Raw genomic sequence first — 6,490 nt, 5'->3', positions numbered from 1 at the left:
GTCACATATGCATGTAGTAAATGACGTTCTATGTGTAATTGGACGTCTGTCTCATAGTATGCTTGCATGCAGTGTATTACGTTCTATGTGTAATTGGAAGTCTGTCTCATAGTATGCTTGCATGCAGTGTATTACGTTCTGTGTGTAGTGGGAAGTCTGTGTCACATATGCATGTAGTAAATGACTTTCTCTGTGTAATTGGAAGTCTGTCTCATAGTATTCGTACATGTAGTGTATTACGTTCTGTGTGTAGTGGGAAGTCTGTGTCACATATGCACGTAGTAAATGACTTTCTCTGTGTAATGGGAAGTCTGTCTCATAGTATGCTTGCATGTAGTGTATTACGTTCTGTGTGTAGTGGGAAGTCTGTGTCACATATGCATAACATGAATGTCGTTGTATGTGTAGTGGGACATATGTATTAAATACTGTTTACATACATACAATTTGATAAATATAAGAGAGATAAAGATAAATAATAAAATTTTCAAATAACATACCTTTTCTCCTCTCAGTGTTACAACGTTCTGGGTCGAAAATGAAAGAAAAATACAAAAATAAATATTTATTAAAACTGAAGAAAACGGATGTTAAGAAATTCCACAGGATTTCCTCTTCAATGGGCCTAGAGGAAGCCAATCCTTATATCATGGAAATAATTATCTGTGTGTGATAGTTTCATCACAAGGTTGTGCTAGTTAACATTGCTAGTATTTATGAGAAAACAGTAAATTACACTCATTTTAAACAAAATATGCATCACAATCACAGGGAGTAGGTAGGTCATGGTCTCTTATATGTATAGTAATTTGGTGGCTCAGTGGTAAGCTTCATGACTTATGACAGAAAATAAGGGTTCGATCCCCACGGTAAATAAAAGAAATACAGTCCATTGTGCAGTTTTGCGCTAAAGTAAAACACAAACACAGCAACGCTCGGATTATAGAATTTTGATCATAGCGATAGAGAGAGGCCCTGCTACTTCAGGTGTTTATGAAATAGGAATTTCAAAATAGTTAAACATTAATTCTCTTCTTAAAACAATTAATGAAGCATTAAGAGTAGATCTTACAATTGTAATAATAATTACGAATGCAAAAGAACACATTAATTTTTGATGAGAAAAAAAATATTTCATCTTAAATGTCACTGTTTATCATTTACTCTTTTTTGACGTAACTACTGTGATGATATAAATGTAATTATTCCTCTAAAGTGATTGACTGATTTTGAAGAACTACGTCATTGTGGGATGGATTAAGCTGCGGCGGAACGAATAACATTCACAGTAAATAATAACTATAATGATGCGCATGCGCAATGAATGAAAAATAAATTTCGAAAAGTTTTATGATAGAGGTTATGTTTTTCCATAATTAACTTATGCTTCAAGAGATTTAATCATCATAACTGCTGGTGAAATGTACTAAGTATGACTCCACCATTAATCCTCTTAATTTAGGGCAGAGTGTTGAAATACAGTTAAAACCAGCTGGGATCGAACCAGCGGCATAACTGTCGATGGAGAATAGGATCGTTTGGATAGTTCTAAGTTTGCACGTATTTCTTAGTGAATCAGCTGAAAATCTGAGCGCTCATAAAGTGCTAAAAATTGGGTTTCGAAACCCATAGTGGAAAATGAACCTATAACCTATTGTGTAGCTTTGTGGTTAACTACTAACAAACAAACAAAGAAATAAAAATTTAGCTGACGACCAAGCTGGTTTTAAAATGGTCTAATAAACTTAGAAAATTATATTTACTTTATGCTATGCCACAACTACTTTTAAATCTAAATTATTTTAGACACTTAGATTATTTTGTAAAAACTTTACCACCTGTATGTTTGTCTGTAAACTTATAAGCACTATATAATTTTTCTTCGTATAAGTAATTTCTTACCACTTAATGTTTTTGAGTATAAACTGTAACCAACATGGTATTCCAGTATTATAATGTATTTCTCGGTACCTAAACGTTATGCTGCAAAACTAAGCATTATATTTGTTATGGCGTTAATTTGTTCACCTGTGGGACAGAGGTTAAAATCCGGAGTTCGATTCTCTGCGTTGAACACAGCCATGTCGCTTTGCTCCGAAAACAAACCGTCCAGCGAATTTCTGGATTACTTTTTTTATTTTGTTTAAATAATACTTTCTGTTTAGGCTGTAGTCTATTTATTTTTTATCGTAAATTATCGAGTTCTACACTTTATTGTATTATTATTAATTAAAATTGCTCTTTCTTATATACATTTTAGTATTTTATTTGATTACTATATTATATCCTATCTTTTCTTTAGAGAGATAACTTCCTTTTTAAGTATTTTTTGTTTGTTTGTTTGAAATTAAGCACAAAGCTACACGATGGGCTATCTGTGCTCTGCCCACCACGGGTATCGAAACCCGGTTTCTAGCGTTGTAAGCCCGCAGACATACCGCTGTGCCACTGGGGTGCTTTTACGTCTTTTTTTACTATCAGAACGTCATATTAAGTTATTCTGACTTCGTTATGAAGGAAACCTTTACCACATTATCAGATATAACAAGAATTAATGTCATGCTGTCTTACAAGGTCGAAAACTTAGTTCAGGGCCTGTGACAAATCTTACATGTCTGCTTTTCAACCAGTAATCAAGGCCGCATATCCCGAACACCTGTGCAATGTACAGTTGGAAACAGATCCGGTAAAAGAGATTGTTTGTTTGTTTTGAATTCCGCGCAGAGCTACACGAGGGCTATCTGCGCTAGCCGTCCCTAATTTAGCAGTGTAAGACTAGAGGGAAGGCAGCTAGTCATCACCACCCACCGCCAACTCTTGGGCTACTCTTTTACCAACGAATAGTGGAATTGACCGTCACATTATAACGCCCCCACGGCTGAAAGGACGAGCATAGTTGATGGGACGGAGATTCGAACCCGCGACCCGCATATTGCGAGTCGAGCGCCCTATCCACTTGGTCATGCCGGGCCCGGTAAAAGAGTATTGTGGAGATTGAAACTTATCCATTGAGTAGATTTCGTGAACTTAAAGAACACCTACCTGCTTTTTTACAGACTTCAAATATACTTAGAAAGTTGTCGTCCTCTGTCTCTAAGACTGGCCTGCATGCACGGAAGCCACAACGGTTTCTTGTACAAACACAGGAAACTTATACTTCCGTAAAACCTGGGCCTTTTGGACGTGACAAAATGTGCTTCCCATCCTGTTCGTGTTTCAAGGGCATTTATGCTTTACATAACCGATACCGGTGCTCCCCCTCTGTCCCATTTCATTCCAGTCATCCGCTGCTGCTCCTGGGAGTAATTAATTAATCCAACTTCGAAATATCTGACCTCGCTAAAAAGCTGTCCTATTAAAATCATGCATGATGTGAACGTTATGATAATTATCCGTGGCTGGCACATTTAAAAAAAAAACTCAACCATCCCACATGTTATATGTACCTTTTTTTTTTTGTACGGGTTTCCATTAAATGAGATTGTTGGCAGGAATGAACATAATTTAACTAAGACCCTTTTCCTCTCCGTTAACCTCATATAAATAATGTAACAGGTTTTATGTTAATCATGTAGGTCACTCAAACCAAATGTTAACAGTTGTATCTTCGAGGTATTTTTATGGTAGTTAGTTCCGGAATTTTGAAAAGTTTTTTTTTTAAATGTACTTAGTGTCGTTGTTTGTAGTTATGCACAAAGCTACACAATGGGCTAATTGTGCTCTGCCCACCACGGGTATCGAAACCCGGTTTCTAGCGTTGTAAGTCCGCAGGCATACCGCTGAGCCACTAGGAGGCTACTTAGTGTCAAGACGTTTTTATATCCAAGAATAATGTAACTTATCTTAGGACTAGATGCTAGTGGTGATTTGATACAGCATTTACTGTTTAACATAAAGAATTAGTTCAGCATTAGGATTTGTTTTAACTCATTTATGCTAGAACTGCAAAACAATGTTATTGTTATTGTTGAATGAACGGCAAAAAGTTTCATCACGAATATTCTGCTTAAAAGGCCGGCATGGCCAGGTGGTTAGGTCACTCGACTCGCAATCTGCGGGTCGCTATTTCGCATCCTCGTCCCACCAAACATGCTCGCCCTTTCAGCCGTGGGGTGTTATAATGTGATGGTCAATCCCACCATTCGTTGGTAAAAAGAGTATCCCAGGAGTTGGCGGTGGGTGGTGATGACTAGCTGCCTTCCCTCTAGTCTTGCACTGCTAAATTAGGGACGGCTAGCGCAGATAGCCCTCGTGTAGCTTTGCGCGAAATTCAAAACAAACAAACTCTGCCTAAACAATTATCAAAAAATGTTACTGTTTCTGGCTCGAGAAAAATACATTTCGCGAAAAAAAAATGATAATATAGAATTGTTTTTGTATTATAAAATTGTACGTTACCTATTGACTTCCATGACGTCTTTAATAGCTTTCTTTGACTCGTATACAAATTGTTTATGTAAATACATATATTTATTTAATTTTTGTTATGTTACCACAAGCATTGTAAATGTTTACTCACGAAGCCCCCTGTTCTTCGAACTAGAAGTGACAGACTTTTCCGTCAGTATCAGATTTGTTTCAGCTTGTGCGTGTGTGTTGGGTTTTAATATGATTATATATGTATACAGAACATAGAAACCCGTATATATATTTGTAATACTTTCTGATGATATAACAACGTTTCCTTAGTTTAATCACATATACTCTTCTTTCTGATGCTACATTTTTCTTACAAATACGTTATCATTGCGCACATAAACAATTACAGTAACATGATTATCTTTCTTTGATAATTTGGTGGTTAGGGCGCTCGACTCGCAATCTGCGGGTCGAGAGTTCGAATCCCCGTCACCGAACATGCTCGCCCTTTCAACCGTACAGACGGTTATAATGTGACAGCCATTCCCACTATTCGTTGGAAAAAGAATAGCCCAAGAGTTGGCGGAGGGTGGTGTTGACTAGCTGCCTTACCTCTAGTCTATCACTTCTAAATTAGGGACGGCTAGCGCAGATAGCCTTTTAGTAGGTTTGTGCAAAATTCAAAACAAACGAATCTTTGATCATTAGGGCAACGCGAAGGATCGAACGTTCACACCCTTCCACTGGCTAGATGTTCAGAATTAGGAACGGTTATACTTTAGCCCTAGGGTAGCTTTGACCTAGCCGTTTAATCCGCGTGCGCATAAGGTGTCGTTTAGATTAAAAATTATATTCCCGTTTTTACGATCAGATATACAGAAAAATATATATAATAACCTTGAGGTTATCGTAAGGGAGTGTAAGGGCATTAATCACTCAGGTGACCTTGTAGTTAACGTGCTTGGCCTTTGAAAAGAAATGTTCATCGTTCGCAGCCCACTATTGCAAAAAACACGCCCCAAATTTTGGGGCCTAAGGTGGTAGTCAAATTCCACTGTTCGATTAAAGTAGCCAAAGGGTTAGCGGTAGCAGGTGTTTAAGACGTTGTGGGTTAAAGCACCCAACACATAATACGTACTTGATCTGTGATGGCTATCTTGTTAGTTACTTGCATTTTTGAATTATGTCCAGTAGATGGAGTATCTCTAAGGTTTTTGGGTGGCTATGGCCTCGGACAATTTTTAAACGTTGTATCATTTGCACTCCTTTGACAAATAGTATTTTTAATTATTTAAATAGTTGTGAAGTTTATGAAATTAAAATATGCTATGAGTAATGGCTTTCTTTTAATTTTCACTAAACGTCTTTATTTTGGTTTTATTACAAATAATTATTGTTATATAGTAGTAATTTTTATCGCCTATATATATACAATTCCACCTTATGAAATCCTATTTTATTTACTTATTCAAATAAAACATAAACAATTATTTAATAGTGCGAACATGCAAAAAAAAATCGATAAAAATAGCACATAATGTTGCCCCTTTTAATGAAAAAAATACATAAAATACTCTTTAACATAGATTGTTTGTTTGTTTGTTTTTAATTATGCACAAAGCTACACAAGGGCTATCTGTGCTCTGCCCACCACGGGTATCGAAACCCGGATTCTAGCGTTGTAAGTCCGCAGACATACCGCTGTGCCATTGGGGGGCCTTTAACATAGAAAAAGCAGCTTGTGAGTACACTGTTTCAAACTGAAAATAATAGAAAGAAGAGAAGAACCAGATTCATTCTATACTTTCAGAGTGAGCGGTAACAACAAATTGTTACATTAAGTTTAAAAAAAAGAGCAAACTGAATACAATCCTTTAACAATGAAAACATTATATTCTCAATCTTAACAACGATTTTATGCTGACCCTTCGCGACAAGGACGGTCTAATATATTTAAAGACAAATGCCCATATAGCACTTAACGTTTCATATTGCAGCTAAACTAAGCTATGATTCGTGAAATCATAATACAATAAAGATTATAAAACTTGTATAGATAATTTTCATAGTACCTTTTCTTTAAGTCCAAAAAAAATCATTAAAAGCACTTGTACTTGCTTTTTAAAATCCA

The 6,490-nt window shown here is 36.3% G+C and overlaps 1 protein-coding gene across 3 annotated transcripts in view; it reads right to left on the bottom strand.

Moving 5' to 3' along the window:
* The window catches only part of LOC106464732 (protein trapped in endoderm-1-like), a 31,420-nt gene extending 28,357 nt beyond the window's left edge, over positions 1-3,063 (bottom strand). The window contains exon 1 of one of the 3 annotated variants that reach the window (XM_022392501.1): positions 3,043-3,063. The gene's annotated coding sequence lies outside the window, so the exon portion shown is untranslated. Of the gene's footprint in view, positions 1-500; positions 574-3,042 lie in introns of those variants that run through there. The other 2 variants (XM_022392499.1, XM_013924884.2) reach the window with 2 other exon arrangements.
* Positions 3,064-6,490: the final 3,427 nt, after the last annotated feature.

This window comes from Limulus polyphemus, unplaced genomic scaffold, assembly GCF_000517525.1.
Source record: "Limulus polyphemus unplaced genomic scaffold, Limulus_polyphemus-2.1.2 Scaffold1729, whole genome shotgun sequence".
Taxonomy (NCBI): domain Eukaryota; kingdom Metazoa; phylum Arthropoda; class Merostomata; order Xiphosura; family Limulidae; genus Limulus; species Limulus polyphemus.
This window is presented reverse-complemented; position numbering and strand designations above follow the sequence as displayed.